The sequence below is a fragment of the Mustela nivalis genome (genome assembly GCF_964662115.1).
Source record: "Mustela nivalis genome assembly, chromosome: 5".
Taxonomy (NCBI): domain Eukaryota; kingdom Metazoa; phylum Chordata; class Mammalia; order Carnivora; family Mustelidae; genus Mustela; species Mustela nivalis.
In genome coordinates, this window is record NC_139024.1 from 20,847,141 (window position 1) to 20,866,178 (window position 19,038).

The window sequence follows — 19,038 nt, forward strand, 5'->3', positions numbered from 1 at the left end:
GAAGAAGAGTGAGAGTGTTCACACAGCAAGTAATTAAACAAAGTAGGCCAAACAGACTATAGAGGGAGCTGCTTGTCTTTAAGATTACTGTAAGGAACTCTGCCACTCCCCCCTCTAGTCTTCCCTCAGGTAGTAAAAATTTTAGTAGATTGTTCTAGATGCTAACTGTTAAACATGAAATCAAGTTTTTCAACATGAGAAATTGATCATTCTGAAATGCTATATAAATTTATGTAGTTGCTTAATAGCATCACCTTTTTGGTAAATTGGATTTTTAACTAAGTTTGAGACTAATAAAGTTTTGAAAACCATAGCATTTAAGAACAATTCAAATTATATCTAATTTCAACTGATTTCTCTAATAAAAGTCTTATTTGTTCATAGTCTTTTTTTTGTTAAGTCATTTAAAATATTTTAGGATCACATAATATTTATTTATGTAATTACTAGAAAGGTTTTTCAGGAGCACTACTGAGATTTAGTGATTTACTACAAACAAAATTAATGACTTTTTTAGTAAGCATTTGTAGCCCTGAGTGGCATATTTTGTTAGCTTTCTGTATTATATTTGATTTAAAATCACAATTAGTGGATCAGAGGATGAAGCGCAGGACCCTCTTAAATCTAGACGCAGTAGAATCTGGTAATAGTGATTGGGTTCATTCAGTGAACACTTAATGAGAACCTACTATGTATATTGAACTATTTTTGGTGTCGTTATGAACAACTTTTACTCTCTAGACTCTCACAATATAGGAGAGATGACATCTAAAATGTAAGTCATAGTTTGATTGGAGTATGACAGAAATGTGTGTAAGAAAAGCAAGGACTCCAAGGAGGACATGTCAGTGACCAACTAGCAGGCAAAAAGGGGAGTCAGGGAAGGCTTCATGAAGGAAGTATGGATTAAGTTATTTTTAAGGAATTTGAAAATTCTGATAGAGGAACAGATACAAGGTAATTCACAAAGAGAAAACTGCTCTTGGCAGGGCAGCTTGGCAATACATATCATAAGCCTTGAAATGTTTTTTGACCCAATAATTCTAGTTTTAGGGATTTTAATCTATGAGTGTAAATCTTTTGGCAAATCTGATTATCTTTTGAATCCATCTACTTCTTTTCATTATCCATCACCACCCTAGTCTAAACTACTAGCATTTTTGGATGCATTTACAGTAGCCTCCTAATCTTGGCCTACCCCAATCCACTCTGTTCCCTTCTAATCTGTTTTCTACACTGTAATCAGAGGGATCTTTTCAAAACGCAAACCTGATTATATCACCCTACTACTTGATATGCTTCAGTAGCTTTCCATTGCATTTAGATAAGGACAAAGCTACATGTCTTATGTGGTGGCGTCTACATGTCTTACAAGGTCTTTCATATAGTCTGGCCCCTACCTTTCTATCTAGTCATGGCTTGAGCCATGTTCTTCTTGCCTTGCTCTTTGTGTTCCAGCCATATTGGCCTTATTTCAGTCCCTGTTCTTGCCATGCTCCCTTCCACAATAAGGCCTTTATACCTGCTGTTCCCTCTGCCTAGAATGTTTTTCTTTTTCCTTCACCTAAACTCTGATTTATCTTTCCTCAGGGAAGCCTTCCCTATCATAGACTCTCAAAACTCCATAAGCTCTCCTTCATAACACTTGCTGTAATTGTAATTTTATATATGTTGGAGATTAATGTCTGTTTTTCCCAATAACCTCCATAAATGCTGGTAATGTGTTCATTTTTGCTCACCATTATACAGTCAGTACTTAACCACAGTGCTTGAAAATCAAGCATTTTTGCAAGAATTAATCAGTAGATGATAGTCATCAACAGGGCACAACCTCAGATATTCAACAGTTGGGAAATGGTTACATAAACTGGACATATTCATGTGGTAGAATTTATGTCATTAACATTTTAGAAGAATAAATAATATAGGACTGCTAAGTATGTTGTGTGAAAAAATGAGTTTGCACAATAGTCATTTATTAAAATACAGAAAAAGTACATAAATATGTAAAGGTTGGTTATCTCTGAGAGGTGTGTTTTTAATTTCTTAGATTTTCTTACAGAGAGAATGTATTGATTTTGTAATTTGAGAGAAAACTGTGTACAAAATTAATGAAAAGCTGGCTTTCTAGGTATATTTCAGAAATACAACAAAAGAGACTTGAAGTTCATACTGGGCTCCAAAATAAGTATCTGCCCAAATGCATGATTATGTGATGATAGCATTGAACTTGATTATGTAAATTAAATTTAGTAACTGCAGAATGATTCTTACATTAAAGCAAGCCAGTAATTTCTGGCATTTTAAAAAATTACTATTATACCCATTCATATGTAGCAGATTTTAATTTTAAAATGTTTTGAAAAGTAGTTCCGTTTTGGCATATAGCAATAATGAAACAGAGTGGAGGCCAGAAATTGACTTAAATATAAATAAAATTTACTTTGTGAAAATGGATGCTACCCTTACCTATTAGTATGGAAAAAATTATTTAATACTGGAAAATAAAAGTTGACTTCCAGTTGAATCAGAAGATTTAAATGTATAAACAAAACAACATAAGATAATTATTTTTAATATAATCTAGGAATGGCAAAGACTTTTCAAAGTAAAACAGAACTGGAACCTGGTTGGTTATCTTTACAACATAAAAAATAAATTCTTTATTGAGAAAAAAATCAAAGTTAAAAGAAACAGACTAGTAAAACTTACTTGTACACTCTTCACAAAGGCTAATGTCCTCTTAATATACAAAGAGCTCCTAGAAAATGATCTAGTAGACAAAATGAGTGAAGAGAATTCATATGAAAAGGTGTGTAATTTTATTTATAAAGGACATGTAAATTAAAGCTACAACATACTGTTTATCATCTATCAAATTAGGAACAATTGATTACATAGTATAATGGAGAGAATGAGAGGAAGGGGAAATGGGCATTCTCATATTGCTGGTGGGAATATAAAATGTTCCATTTTCTATGGAAAGCAATTTGGAAATCATTTTCAAAATTAAAGATATACATATATTTTGATCTAGCAATTTCATTCAAGGATTTTGTCCTCACATATTTTATATATGTGTTAAATGAACATGTAAGAATATTTGTGGCAGCATTGTTTGTCATTGCAAAAAATTGGAAACAACCTAAACATAAATCAGTTAGGGAAGTGGTTAAGTAGATAATGGTATATCTATTCAATAGAATACTAGGCAACCCTTAAAGTAAAGAAGCAACACATGTGTACTACGGTGGTGCCCTGTCTAAGATATATTAAGAGAAAAAAAAGCAACATGTAAGACTCCATGTATGGTATGCTGCCATTTGTGTGGTTTAAAAAGTTATATATATAAAATATATATGTACATGTATGTGTGTATGTATGTAAATATCAAAGGATATGTGAGAGTTTGGTAACAGTGGTTGCCTCCATTGAAGGGAACTGGTGGCCTAGAGGACAAAGGTGAGAGACTGAATTTTTTTTTTTTTTTAGAATAATGTTTTGTTATTTTGGAATTTTTTTTTTTTTACCATGTACATGTGATACCTATTCAGAGTTAGTGGTGTGTGTTTGTTTTTTAAGTTGTGTTTGAAGGAATTGGTAAAGAGGAGCAAAAACCAAAGGCTGTAATAGTTGTGAGCAGTTATCAAATGATTACTGCAATACTGTTTAATTTTAGATTTTGCTAGAGGTCTTCTAATTCAGAGTTTCGTAGTGATACATGGTTCACTGGAGGGAGGCTCTCGCAGAGTGGGGTCTAAAGGAAGGCTGTGGGGTTCCTTTAAGCAAGTAACGTCATGAGTAGTAACCTGAAGTTACTGCTTTGGATATTTTTAGTGCATTAAAGGAGGTGCTTTATTACTTGGAATCTACTTCAGCTTGCCACAGAGTATGCAGCTACATCTTTTGGAAAAGGGATCATGGAGCTACCGTTGGAATTTATATTCTGGGTGCCTGAGGAGCATGTTACACAGCGCAAGGTGTAGCCCAATGACAATGAAAGCACAGGGTAGCAGGGATGTTGGTTGCCCTGGGGAGCCCAGCTCTAGGCCTGAATTTCTGTATTCACTGTATTGGATCTCCTAGTCACATGCATCTGATGTGTTATTTAGCTTCCTGCAAGGTGGCTACCTAATAGTGCATGTATGTCCTGCAAAAATAAACATCACTGTTATTTAAAAATATTATTCCTGATGTGAAAAAGGTTGATTTTGAAATCCATTCATATTATTACAAACCTCATTTAAATTTTAATTTTCTTCTATAATTATATAAAGAACATATGATGAATTTTTTTCACCAAGCACCATGTTGATGCTTCCAAATGACCTTCTTGTGCTGAACAAATACTATTTACAATGTGAAAAAGGTTGGAAAACACTATTCTGGTCAAATCATTTTCATTTTATATAAAGAGAACTGAAATCTAGATAGGTGAGCTCAGGGATTGGTCCATTGTCCTATAAGTTGACTATGTGGGGTAGGGGTGAAAACTAATGATCTTGACTCTTAACTCTCACTACTTCACACTGTCCCCCCAGACATGAGGGAAAATTGGAAGAAGGCATTGGTAATAGAAAGGTGAATATACTGACCCTTGGAAGAATTGTTAGAAGACCTGCATGTACACAGTTTAGAAATCCTTAAGGGCCTACTGTGTGTAATAGTGCTTAGAATCTTCCTGTAGAATAGGTTGTAGTGGGATTTGTTTTATGATGAGGTTTAAGGAGGTCGGGGTTAAACAGATTTCAAAGGATGTTATCAGTAGCCCTAGACATTTCAAAGAAATACTCAGCAACTTACTGAGATATGGGATATGGTATGTTGTATGTTACTTTGGTACCTGGCTGCCATTTTAATACCGCAGTGATACTAAATAAGAGAGGAAGGAGTGGGAGTTAAGGTACAGTGAACTTTGGGTAAAATGTGTATAACTTACAGTTTCCAGGTAAGATATAGATAGGGCAGGAGTAGGTGTTTTAGGCAATTAAAACAATTCCACTGTTTAAACATAAAGTAGATACATTTTTGAGACTAAAATTATAAGTAAAAATAAAATCTTCTTAATAATGGTCTAGTTAACCTTTTGGTGTGTTGGTGGGTTTTTTTGTTGTTTTTTGTTCTTGTTTTTTTTGTCATTTAAGTTTTTCAGATGACCTTCTGTGTTTCTTCCAGTTCTTTAGCTTTTTAAATATTTCTTTTTTTTTTTTTTTTTTCAGTGAAAAATATTTTGTTGCTTAATTAGTATTGGCAAACTGGACTGTTTTCTGCAGCAGAAATTGAATGTATGCCTAGCAAAGTAAATTCTGAGAAAAAAGGGTAGTAATTGTCATTGTAAATGTTAGGGTTTTTTTTTTTTTTTTTGGTCCAATTCTCTTTTCTTTTTAGACAATAGTTGTGGGAAAAACTAAGAATTTGAGGCCAATTTCCTTGGAGAGTTATTTAATTTTCTTTGGGCTGAGAGAGCATTTACTATATAAACGATTCAAATAATACAAGAAAGCGTGTTACCTCAAAAGTGCTTGTGTAATAAATAACAATATAACAAGAATTTTCTATTTTTCTTCCATTTATTACAATTACCAAGGAAGTATAACCATAATTTAAAAAATATCTTATTTTGCGTATATATTTACACTTCAAAGTAATTTATATATTAAATTAGTTTTTGTTTGAGATGGTGAAATGAAAGGTTTTGTAAGTAAGAATACATGTTGATATGTGAAAAAATGTGAAGTTAAAACATGTTGGCATACTCCTAGTTTCTCAGAATAAGAAAATGACTAATCTAAATTTCATTTCAGAATAAAAACCAAGACAAGCCACATAAAAGCAACCTAAAAATTAAACTGTCATCATATTATTTGTTTTAAAACTATGGAATAATATATCTGAGGAAGATTTCTCTCAAAATTGTTTTTCTCAATTTCAAGTAAGTAATTTATTTTGGTTAATATATTGGGGATGAGGGGGGTTGGGGGTAAGCCTTGGCATTGAAGTTGAAAAATCCTTCTCATCCTTAAAGTAACAACTCAGATATTAACCTCTTTAAAGCCTTTTGTGACTCCTTTGCCCATTCCCAAAAGGTTATCTCTTTGGATTCCCATAGTCTTAGCCCCCTTTTGCATTGCTGATAAAGGACTTAACACAGGTAGTGTTGTATTTGTTTGTAGGGATAGTGACATGGCACCCTTGTGTGCCTCCCTGCCCCCCCCCCCCCAGCCCTTCTGCTTCTGCTGAGGGACCTTGGTCAAGCTAATTTCCTCCTCTGTAAAATGAGTTCTAATAATTTTCACCTCGTTGAATTATTGTGATTAAACAGTAATAAGCAAATGTGTGGCATGATATCAATATAAGTGTTACTTTCTTTACTCTTCTAACCCAGAATCTGCCACATTATTTCATGTATACTAAGCACTCTTGAATTGAAATGAAAAATGGAATTCTTGTAGCATTTATTAATTTAGGGCAAACTAAAATTACCTGCACATTGTGGTGTAAAGCTTTTTGTAGTTGGTCACTACCTCTTATGTCTTCAGGCTAGGTAATTACCTTTTAAAATACTTTTTAAAGAATTGACTTTTTAATAAATACCCATTAGGCCTGATTTTTCTTTTTTAACTATTGATGTATTTAGAGAAAGAAAAGTGTCCAGGCCTGATCTTGCCTTGAAAAAGGCCAATGTTAAGCCATCAATTCAAGGAGTAACTATAATTTTCCAATGCTGCAGATTAGGTTAAGTTTATTTCTTCTGAAAGAGCCTTATTTTCCAAAGCCTTCAGTAGTGTCTTTTTTATTAAAGATGTTGTAGAAAGTATTGAAAGTATGTGTGCCACAGATCACAAATTCGATAATTGGATTTATTGCTCTCTTGTTTTTGCCATTTGTGAATTCACAAAACACAAAAACTGAAGCCTTTGGTTTTTAAACCTATTTAGGATTGTGGAATGTGGACCAAGTGAATTCATTATTGCCTGGAGTTTTGATTTCTTCACCATATTTTCCCTATCATGTGTTTTCCCAGGTTTGGTTTGGGTTTTTTTTTTTAAATAACATTGTTTTTTTAATTTTTTCATGAAGTCATTAGATTTTCAAATTAATTTTGATAAATCACTGGTTGATGATGCTTAATGATTTTAAAATAGAAGCCAGGTTAATCAAAACATTACTTTTGAGTCATTTTACTAACAGAGATTACAGGCCATTTATTGACCCTGTACTTATGTGTCCACTTCTAGAGTGAGTGTTTTAATCTTTATAACAACTCTATAAAATGGGTAGTATTGTCCCCATTTTACAGTTGAGGAAATGAGGCTTGGAGAGGTTAATTTACTTTCGCCTAAAGTTATTCGGCATATATTTACCTCTTAGCATGTGAGGATTAAAATGAGGGAATGTGTATTAGTTAAACCGAAGAAGCAGAGAAGCAAAATATGAGATTTTGGAATTTGATAATCATTATTGGGACATGACTGTGACCATGAATATATTCTTATTAACTTTTTTTGTGTGTATGATAATATACCCTGCTACTCTGTACTGAGCCTTTTTTTTCCTGAGCAATATTAAGTCTCCTCTCAAATTCATGTTCCCATTTGGACTAGATTGTTTTGTTTTATGTATATGTGCTTATAAGGTGATAATGGGACTTGACTCTAATATCAGTCTGATACAAAATATCTTTCTTTATAAGTTTAGTTTGATTAAACAAGTAGTGTATGAATATATTCTCATTGTGAAATTTAACAAACAAATGAAACATAAATTTTCCTTAATCACCACCAATTCTATTTCCCTATCCACTTGTATTGGTTTTTACATAACATCCCCAAAACATAGTAGTGTAAAATAAGCTATTTGTTAACATATGATTCTGGGATAGGCTCAGTTAAGGAGTTTTGCCCCTGCTAGTGGCTGGGCTGCTTATGGGGCATAGTCAGCTAAGAGGTCAGCTAGAAGGTGGTTGGTCTGGGATTGCTTCATTCATATGTCTGGATATTGGTGTGAACTGTTGGCTAGGGTCTTAGCCTCCTGGAGCTAGGGTCTCCAGTAGACCTACCTTCTACTGAAGCAGCAAGTGAAGGCAAGCCCCATATATTTTATCTTGTTCCATGGGCCACAGCAAAACATGGTCAATCTCAGAGCAGTGTGAAAAGGGTTTCCTAAGAGTGTGTGACTCATTAGGGGACCATTATTGCAATAATCTGTACCACTATTGCTGTCTGACTCATTTTTCAGGAAACATTTGTCAGTGTGTCGGTGGTCTACTCTTGAAAAAGTATAGTGTTTAAAAATGTATTCAGCAATTCAGATAAATTCCTCATTCTTGTTATATTTCATTCTCATCATTGCTCAGCATCATTCCTGGTCCCATTTAATCAACAAATATCTACTGAGCCCCCACTAAGTGCACAGTAAGGTATTAGGTGAGCAGAAGATCACTGGAGCAAGATCACTGTGTTCATCATCCAAGTTTCTTAAACTTCCCTACCTATCTGCTCTATTATATGAACAGAATTCTATAAAAGCAGGCAATTTCAAGTTTTCTGAAAATGACCAACAGCCCACACAAGACAGAATATATCTTGTATACTCTATTTTTTAAATGCCTTACAAGAATATCTTCAATAGAAGAAAAAGTGTAACACAGAGGTTGTTTTGTTTTGATCTGTACTCCCACCAGCAATATGAGACTTTTTCCATCTCTTCACCAAGTTTATGTTCTCAAGTGTTTTGATCTTTGCGAATCTAATAGATAAAAACATGGATCTCAGTGGTTTTAATTTGCAGTTCTTTTATTACAAGTGAGACTGAGTATCTTTCCATATGCTTGAGAGCCATTTGTATTTCCTTTTCAATGTACTACATGTTTATCTTCTGTCCACTTTTCTTTTTTGGGTCTTGGTCTTTTCTTTATTGGTTCCAAAGAGCTCTTCATATAATAGGAAAATTGGTCTCTGAATTGACTTTCAAGTATTTTTCCCAGTTTGTTTATTCATGGGTAAATACATTTTAATTTTTTCATTTTATAAAGAACTTTTATATCTTAAATGAGGCTTTAGATCACATTTAGTTGAAGTTACCTTTAAATATTAGTCACAGGAGTAGAAGAAAAAGATCCTGACTTTATCACTTCTTATTTGGAGAACTTACCTTTAAAATGCCGTAACTTAAAATGAACAGTTTCAGAAGGATCCTGTTTTTTATTCACTTTTTTCCCCTCAGTTTAGTTCTATCCTGAGACCACCCGCTTTGGGGCTATTTTTAGATGATTAGACTGTGTAGTATAGGTGGAAAGAATTCTGTGTTACTTAGAATAACTTGTTAATAATGTTGCTTTGAGTCTTGTTCAGCTTGTCCATGTGTGTATATGCGTGTGCACTTGTAATGTGTACAACACATACATATATAGTAGTAGTGGTTCAAGCTGGGCTCTAACTCATAACCTATTCAGCCAGCCTTTACCTAATCAGTCAGATAGCTGTATTAGGGTGGCTAGATTAGACTAGCCTTTACCCAGTGGGCCAAATAGAGGAAAGACAATGGACTCCGGTCTTTTTTGAGAAGACAGTAAACCTGCCCACAATCCAAACAATATCCTACATTTTAATAAGTAAGGAGCTAGAAGAGGGTAGCAGAGGCATTTGTGACCTCATCTGCAGCATCTGACATTGTGAAATACTAAAAGTTTTCCCCCTTGACTTCTGTATAAAAGGGGATTAGAAAATCATGAGGCTTTGGAGATGAGTGTGTTTTGAGTCATTTAAGGTAGTTTTCAAAAGTTTTTAAAGTTGGCAAACCCTTCACAAATAATTTTACCCAGCAGCATTCAAAAACAAAAAAGAATCCTTTCGTGATTTATAGTGGACAATGGTGGGCAATGGTAGAAAACCAGTTTTTGCCATGCTTTAAATTTTAATTTTTCAGAGTTGTTGAAATGTTCTTTAGGATCTGTTATATCATTGTTATCTTTATAAATGTTTCATCGACAATTAACAAGTTTTCTGGGTGGTAACTATAATTCAGTTATAGTGAGCATTTCATAATGTATATAATTGTCCAATCACTGTTGTATACCTGAAACTATTATAATACCGTATGTCAGCTATACTTTAATTAATGCTTTCCATTTATTTGATACAAAATTGTGTGGACATACTATTTCCTTGACTGAAAGAAATGTTAACATTTCTGAGGTTGTAATACATCTTACAATATGTGCATTTAATATATTAGTTTTCCCTTTTGAGAAGTTGATATTAAACTGATGGGATATCTTCTAAGATAAGAGTTCCTAAAAAAAAAAATAGCATTTCATAATTTGTTTTCATCCTCTGTACATGTATTTCTTTATGTAATATATCATGGAATTGAAATTGCTTCCTATTTCATTTTGTTCTTCATTTTTGCCTTGCATCTTTAATGGTTTTAACTTTGTATATTTTGATGTTGGTATTTGGCACTTAAAACTTCATAACTAATAGATCTTTTGTGGCAATGCTTTTCAGAATACTTGTAGTAAAGAAGCAGTTTTTTCCTGATACTTCGTTAAAATACATTGGAAATGAGTTAGAAAAATTAAAAAGAGTGAAAAACCAAGAAGCAAAAACAAGCTTCCTTTTTTTTTTAAAGATTTTATTTATTTATTTGACAGACAGAGATCACAAGTAGGCAGAGAAGCAGGCAGAGAGAGAGGAAGGGAAGCAGGCTCCCTGCTGAGCAGAGAACCCAACTCCAGCTCTGATCCCAGAACCCTGGGATCATGACCTGAGCCGAAGGCAGAGGCTTTAACCCACTGAGCCACCCAGGCACCCCCCTTTTTTTATTATTATATTAAACAGGTATACAGTTCCGCTGTCAGATTGCTGTAACAGTTTCTAAATGCTTGCTTTCAAGTTTTATACTTGTCTTGTTCCAGACCTATAACAGCTAGTTAATGGACCATGTTTGAGTAGTTCTGTAAACATCCTTTTTTCGATTTAAAGAGACCCTTTAATTCCTTTCTTCTTGAATCCTATTTCTTGACCCATATCAAAATTGTTACTCCTATTTCCATGATACTATCATTGCCTGTCATTATTTTTAATCTTTTTTATGTCATTTCATTTCTTCAATCCCATCTGAGGATCTTTCTGATCGGCTTCTAAACAATAAAAATTTGTTATAATTGATTTTTTCTTCTGTAATTTTATATTTTAATAACTTTGTTCTTTCCTTTGCTCTTTGCAATATTAGACTGTTTTGTGTGTTTTTTAAATAGGTGTAGAAATCATTTTAGAAGCTTATATATAGAAATGTAGTTGTAATTACAAAATTTAAGAACAATTCAAAAATATTTTCTTTAATGTAATAAAAGGAATTTAGCTTATTTTATTGTTTTACGCTCTCAGCTTCTCAAGTTAATCTTTAAAACTAACCTATAAATGTTGCATAAACTGTGTATCTCCTCTTTCAAAAAATTTTAAGCTTCTGTATTAAATTTCAACGGAATAATTTGGACTCTACATACTAATTTGGTATAGAGTACCACCACTAATCTGTTTACACCATACCTTTTATACCCGTGCTTGAGTTCCAATTTTAATTTCCCTCTTTTGGTTGCCACAAATATGTTTTTAGGAATATTTTTCAGGAGATATTCATGTGGATTACTTTTTCTGAACCCTTGAATATCTGAAAATGGCTCTTGTTGCATGCATGTGTTAATGACAGCACGACTCAACGTGGTATTCATGTGTCCCAGACTTTTCCTTTATAATTCTCTAGCCATTATTCTGGTCTCTTTTACTTTTGACTGGGACAAGAAAGACCTTTTGATGTAGAAGTGCTGGTGCTTTTCATTTTGGGAATAGTTCTTCTTTTATACCTTTGTATATTGCTTACATTCCATTTGTTAAGTTTTTTTTTTTTTTTTTTTTTTTTTATTAAGTAACTGTTATTGGTGGACTGGTTCATATTTCTTTTTTATACTGGTCTTTTTCCTTATTTTTAACTTTGTTTTTTTTGCATTCTTGGTGAACATTTTTATTTTCATCATATGCTTTACTGATAGGTTTTTTTGCAATATTGATTATTTCTCATCTCCAGTGTGGAATTTAATTTTGTTGTTTATTCCTTTCTTTTTTCTTATCGGTTAGAGTTCCATAGGTTTATATCTTACTCTGCATATTTCTCTTGTGTCTTTAGTCCTTCCTGGTCTTTTTAATTGATCATCTTTCCTTATAAAATATGTTTTACAAGAACTTCATTTTCTTGTCTTTTACTGAGACACACAGCAGATACTTTCTTTATTTCTTCTGTTTCCTAATATAAATTATTACAGATTCTTTTCATTGACAATTTAAGGATGTTTTATCCATGCTGCTGAATATTTGTATAGGTCCCATGCTATCCATCAAATGAACAAGAGGCTATTTATCCATTCCTGGTATTTGCCAGGAGGCAGAGTATGGAAAGTCCACTTAGTTGTCTTTGTTTTCTTCTAACTGATACAATTGCTCTTCCAGATACATACAATTAATAATTGTGCACAACCCACTGAGATTAAAGCATTCATCCCATGTGCCTCTACTGGGTTGAGGTTTCGTTTTTCCCTGCACATCTTACTGCACATCCTCTCTGTTATGTGGAAGAGAACTTACTCCTAGATAACATGAAATAGGTTTTTTTTTTTTTTCCATTTATTTTTGTTTGTTGTTTTTTGTTTTTAGAAAGTACACATGCAGGCAAGGGGGAGGGGCAGAGGGAGAGAGAGAATCTTAAGCAGGCTGACTATCTCATGAGCCTGAGATCGTGACCTGAGCTGAAATAAAGAGTCAGACATTTAACTGACTGAGCCAACCACATATTCCTCCCCCGCTTTTTTTTTTTAACCAGAGCATTAATCACTTGAAATTCTGCAAGTTATAAAAGCCCTTAGGACTTTTGGTGATTTCAGCAGGGATGGAAGCTAATGTAACATCCAGAATGGAGAGAGGTGTGCTCCATCAGTTAATGTTTTTAGGTGTGAAACATTCATTCCCTGGATATGATAATTCTTGAGCAAGTCTGTTTTGAAGCTAGTCTATGGGACTGGAGATAGTGGTTGCTATTTGGTATTCCTAAGTTAGGGTAGTTATGGCACCAATCCCCATGATTTCATCCTCTGGTGCTTTATTGCTACATGGGGAGAACCAAAGAATATTCCTTGAATTGCTGTGAGGACTCCTGATGAAGAGAAACTAGTTCACATTGCCTTCCTCCAATGTTGTTTCATATTTTATATTTTATTAAGTATAACCAAGTGATCTTTTTGAGTCATGTGAGTCTCAGTGTCCAGTTGGACCTAATGTATTTGTATTTCATGATTTTTTTATTTTGGTTTTTCATATTTGCTGAGTGAATCTGTATTTATTGCTTGTTCTTTATAAGCATTTCAAATTTTAAATATGTAATGCAGATACTCTCTATAATATAGATTAATATACGTAAAGAATATAACAAATATCTGTTTTAATATCTACAGTAAGACATAGAATGTTATAGATATCTTTGAAGTATTTGCCTCCTTCTCTCCTGTCTAATAATTTTGGTTTTTAATTTTGGTTAATCGTTTCCTTGCTTTTCTTCATAGTTTCACCTCAGATGTATATATCCCTAAACAATAGATTGTGTAGTTTTGTCTTTTTGGAGCTATTTATGTGTGCTTGTTCTTTTGTGATTCCCCCTCCCCCCCATGTTTTGGACATCATCCATGTTGAATTGTATAGATATAGTTCATTCATTTTCACTGTTGTATAATATTGGCATTATAGGACTATACCATAATTTTAATTTTTCCATTCTTCTTTCTTTAGACATTTGAGTTGTTTCCTTTTTTTAATCCCCAATTACAAACAATGCTGTTAAGAAAACTGTTGTGCATGTCTTGTCGTGCATATGTGTAAGAATTTATGTGTTTATACTAGGGTAGTAGAATTGCTGAGCTTGAGTGTGCACATGTCTCCTTTACTTGGTAATTCCAATTGTTTTCTAAAGTGGTTCTACCAAACTGTATTCCCACCAGCAGTGTGTGAGAGTTCTGATGTTCTGCATCATCACCAACATTTAGAATTGTCAGACTTAAGTTCCAAATTAATTCTTATAGATATAAATGATAGCTTATTGTGATTTTGTATGTTTTCTTTCACTAGTAAAGTTGAATTTTTCCATATGCGTATTATCTGCTTGTTTCAGCAAATATTGAGAGAGATGTGTTGAAGTCTCCAACTTGTGGATTTGTCTTTTTCTCTTTTGGTTATGTCTGTTGTTGCTTCATGTATTTTGAAGTGTTGTTAGGACCTTATAAATTTAGGATTATTTTGTCTTCTTGGTTAGGTGGTCTCTTTATCCTAGGCAGTATTCCTTGTTATGAAATCTTCTTGTCTCTTGTTAATATAGCCATTCTAGCTTTTTTCTATAAGTGTTTACAGGATATGTCAAGAATTTGAATGGCCTGAAATTTTACCTTTTTGAAAGCTAACAAGTTAAGTTACCACAAATTTCATAGATACTGGCAGTAGACAAGAGATTCCTGGATCTCCATTTTAGGATCTCCATTTTATTGACTATTAATTAGGAGGAACTGCAGATGGGAGATGGTTGTGGGTAAAGTACTGAGAAGTCTGTTCAAAAAATGCTACCACAGTAGAGACCCATGGGAAGTTGTCTCCCAACATATCATTTTTCATCCTTTTACTTTCAACATATTTATACTTTTGTATGGGTTTCTTGTAGAAAACATATACCATATAGTTGGACTTACTCATTTAGTCTAATAATCTTTTCATTGGTGTGTTAAGATTGTTTATATTTAATGTAATTAGTAATATGGTTAGACTAAAAATCTACCACTGTGCTAGCTGTTTTCTGTTATTGTCCATTCTTTGCTTTGTTTTTCCTCTTTTGGATTACTTGGATATTTTTTTATTTTCTTTCTCTCCACTATTTGCTTATTTATTTATACCTTTTGAAATTAATTTAGTGGCAGCCCTACAGTTTGAAATATACATTTGTAGCTAACCAAAGTCTCCATCATATAATAGTACATAATCTCATATGTACAATAAGGATTCCTGATTCTTCCTGCTTATCTTTTGTGCTTCTATTAATACATTTTACTTTCATAAAAGTTGTTGCTATTATTTTTGCTTTTTATCTTTTAAGAGCAATTACAAATAAGGATGCCTGGGTGGCTCAGTTGGTTAAGTATCTGCCTTTGGCCCAGGTCATGATCCCGGCTCCTGGGATTGAGTCCCACAGCAGGCTCCAGAAGCAGGGAGCCTGCTTCTCCCTCTGCCTGCTGCTCCCCTTGCTTGTGTGTTCTCTCTCTCACTGACAAATAAATAAATAAAATATTTTCTTAAAAAAAAAAGAGCAGTTACAGATAAGAAATAAATGAAGTTTTATATTTACTTTCATTTATGTCACTTCTAGTGTTGTTGATTTCCTCGTGTGGATCCAGGTTTCTGTCTGTTGCTATATTCCATCTGTGTGAAGAACTTCTTTAACATTTATTTTATTGTAGGGCAAAAATGGTGGTAATGAATTATCTCAGTTTTTGTTTTTCTGAAAGAAATTTTATCTTTCATTTTTACAAAGTATTTTTGCCTAGGGGTCTCCTGGGTGGTTCTGTCAATTGAGCATCTGCCTTTAGCTCAGGTCATAATCCCAGGGTCATAGGATCAAGTCTTATGTTGGGCTCCTTGCTTTGCAGGGAGCCTGCTTCTCCCTCTTCCTGCTGCTCCCCTGCTTGTGTGCTCAATCTCTCTCTCTCTGACAGATAAATAAATAAAATCTTCAAAAAAATATTTTTGCTGAGTATAGGATTGTGGATTGCCTTTTTTTCCCCCCACTTTACCACTCTGTTGTCTCACTCATGTGGTTTTGCTATAATTCTTATCTTTGATTCTTTTTTTCTCTTTGTCTTTGGATATGATTTGCCTTTACTTTTTTTCCCCTGAAGATTATTAATTTGAGAGCGAGAGCGAGAGAGAGAGAGAGAGAGAGAGAGAGAATGAGCAGGTAGAGGGAACAGGAGACCCAGACTCTGCGCTGAGCAGAGTACGTGACCTGGGGCTCAGCCCCAGGACAGTGGGATCATAACCTGAGCTTAAGGCAGACATTTAACTGACTGAACCACCTAGGTGCCCCGATATGCCTTTATTTTTGAACACGATGTGTCTATTTGCTTTTGCTTGGTATTCTCTAAACTGCTTGGTTCTGTGGTTTGGTATCTTTTATTTAATGAAAACTCTCAGGCATTATCTCTTCAGCTTTTATCTCTTCATGTATTTCTTTTGAACTGTTCTCTCTTCTCTGTGTGATTTCAGTTAAATGGATATTAGACCATGAGATACTGTCTCATAGCTCTTAACATGATTCATTATGGGTTGGTTTTTTTTTTTTTTTTTAGGATTTTATTTGTTCATTTGACAGAGAGAGAGAGATCACAAGTAGGCAGAGGCAGGCAGAGATGGTGGGGAAGCAGGCTCCCCCTGAGCAGAGAGCCTGATGCGGGTCTCCATCCCAGGACCCTGGGACTACGACCTGAGCTGAAGGCAGAGGCCCCAACCCACTGAGCCACCCAGGCGCCCCTCATTATGGGTTTTGTCTTATTTTCACCTACACTTTTTTTTTCCTGATGTGAGATTTATCTTCTAGAAAGATTACCTTGATGATGATAGCTATTGCTGTTCCTGAAGTATTAATATTTCAGAAGGTGAAGCTATAGTATAAAGGCATTTTTTTTTTGGCATGTCCTGGGATCGTTCAGATTATTAGTAAAATAAAGGTAAATAATAAATTGTGTCCCAACTAAAGAACAGCCTGATTAGATTTAAGGACCATGAGATATGGCCCAGGATTATGGCTATTGTTGTGGAGATAGAATTTAATGTAATAATTAGATCCTAAAGTATGTTTTAATTTTATATGTTTTATATGTATTATTTTTCTACCTATGTTAATCACTTGAAATTCACTGGATTTTCATTCTGAATTATGCCTCAGTTATTATAATAGTACATATTTAATTTGGAATAAAAAATACTACAAATTACCAAGTAGCTAGACCCAGATATGCTTATTTTACTCACCTAGGACTATGTAGAATTAAATAGACATGAGAAGGACAAGTAAGAAATTAATATTAGTATTTTGTGTTTTTTTGTGGTCTGTTAATTGAGAAAGTGTTTTTGGAAGTGAAGATGGGATGCCTTTTATTTATTTTGTTTGTTTGTTTGTTTGTTTGTTTTGTTTTTTAAAGATTTTAGTTCTTTATTTGTCAGGGAGAGAGAGAGCACGAGCAGAGGGAGTGGTAGGCAGAGGGAGAAGCAAGTTTCCCACAGAGCAAGGAACCTGATGCAGGACTCAATCCCAGGACTCTGGGATTATGACCTGACCCTAAGGCAGACACTTAACAACTGAGCCACCCAGGCATTCCAATGGGATGCCTTTTAAAGGAGAGCTTTTTTTATGCATGGAAGCTTCAAGATCACTAAAAGTTAATAAACCAATTAATATAAATAAAACTTGGAAATTTCTAAGTGTGGGAAAGTTTTTTGAGTATGTATACTTTGAATTATCAAAAGTGATAATGAGATCTCTCTAGTTTTGAGAAAATTACGTGGTAGATGAATAAAAAGGAATGTTATCTCAAAAGGAAGATATGTTTCTAGTTTTTTTCATTTACATCACTTGAGGTATGTTAGATTTACTAAAGAATCTTTGGATATGTGTGATTCAAGAATCTAATGTTTAATTATTAAAAAAAATCATTACTTTTGAAATCTGAAGTTTAATGGGCATTAGTATAAAAAAAAGAAGTTGGGGGAACTGGTTCACTATAAGCATTTTTTATGCGAGCTCAGCTTTACCTAGTAAGATTCCTTGTCATGATATATTATACTTTTTCATAGAAAGGAAAAATGTTTTTTGTTTGACCCATGTTTCAGTAGCTGGCAGATTTTGAAATGGGGACATCTCCAAGTTGATATTGGACACTAGCCACATAAAAGGACAAGGAGCCAAATGCATGAAACATTTGCTTTTTTGGCAGAAAGCCCCGGTATATGCAGATTCATTTAAAAAATTGAAGTAAACCTGATCATGGGCAGTTTCTTGTTTAGTGCGTTAAATGCCCACCCCAGCCCCGGCATATAACTTGAGAACAGAAGGTCAAGCTTTTGTTGACAACTATGACATTTTCTGGCTCTACTTCTGCAGTTACAGAATCAGAATAGGGAATTGTTTTTCCTCTGATAAGAAGGAAGACTCTGAATTACTTAGATGCAGTTGGAACCCTGATCCTACACGTATACACAGACATAAAAGTGCAGATGTGTTGTGTTATTTTATCCTGGTATGTTTCTCTCACTAATTATTCTCGGATACATTGTAGGGCTCTGATAAATATTTATTGAAAAAGAGGAATTATTTCTATATATATAGTCTTAAACAGATAACAGAACTTTACATGTAGATTGTGGACTTTCAAATCCATTCTCTGTCCATTTCCATTGTTACAACTTTAATTGAGGTCTCATTATTTTTGTTTGGACCATCGTAGACTCTCAGTTTGTCTCTGAATTCACCTCTTTTCAAATTCAGCCCTTACAATGTCAATAGAGTGATGGTTCTAAAACCCAGATTTTATCCAAATGATGACGTACTGACAGTGGTACAGGAGAAACTGTGAAAAATTGTTAATAACCTCAGTGTTAAAAAAAAAATGAAGGATAGGGACGCCTGAGTGCCTCAGTCAGTTAACTGTCTGCCTTCAGCTCAGGTCATGATCCTAGGGTTCTGGGATGCAGTCCCACATCGGGCTTCTTACTCAGTGGGAAGCCTGCTTCTCCCTCTCCCTGCTTCTCCTCCTGCTTGTGTTCTCACTCTCTGACAAATAAATAAAATCTTAAAAAAAAAAAATAAAAAGAAGGATAATTACATGTATATTGTTAGGTCCGTGGTCAAAGGAATGAGACTGATACAAAGCGAAGGTCAAGCAAAGCTTTATTTCGC

At 34.1% G+C, this 19,038-nt stretch overlaps 1 protein-coding gene across 5 annotated transcripts in view; it reads left to right on the plus strand.

Moving 5' to 3' along the window:
- REV3L (REV3 like, DNA directed polymerase zeta catalytic subunit) overlaps positions 1–19,038 on the plus strand; it is a 186,737-nt gene that overhangs the window by 3,885 nt on the left and 163,814 nt on the right. For 2 of the 5 annotated variants that reach the window (XM_082731928.1, XM_082731927.1), the window contains exon 2: positions 5,805–5,932. The exons of the other annotated variants lie outside the window; for them this stretch is intronic. The gene's annotated coding sequence lies outside the window, so the exon portion shown is untranslated. The remainder of the gene's footprint in view (positions 1–5,804; positions 5,933–19,038) is intronic. 5 annotated transcript variants of the gene reach the window in all.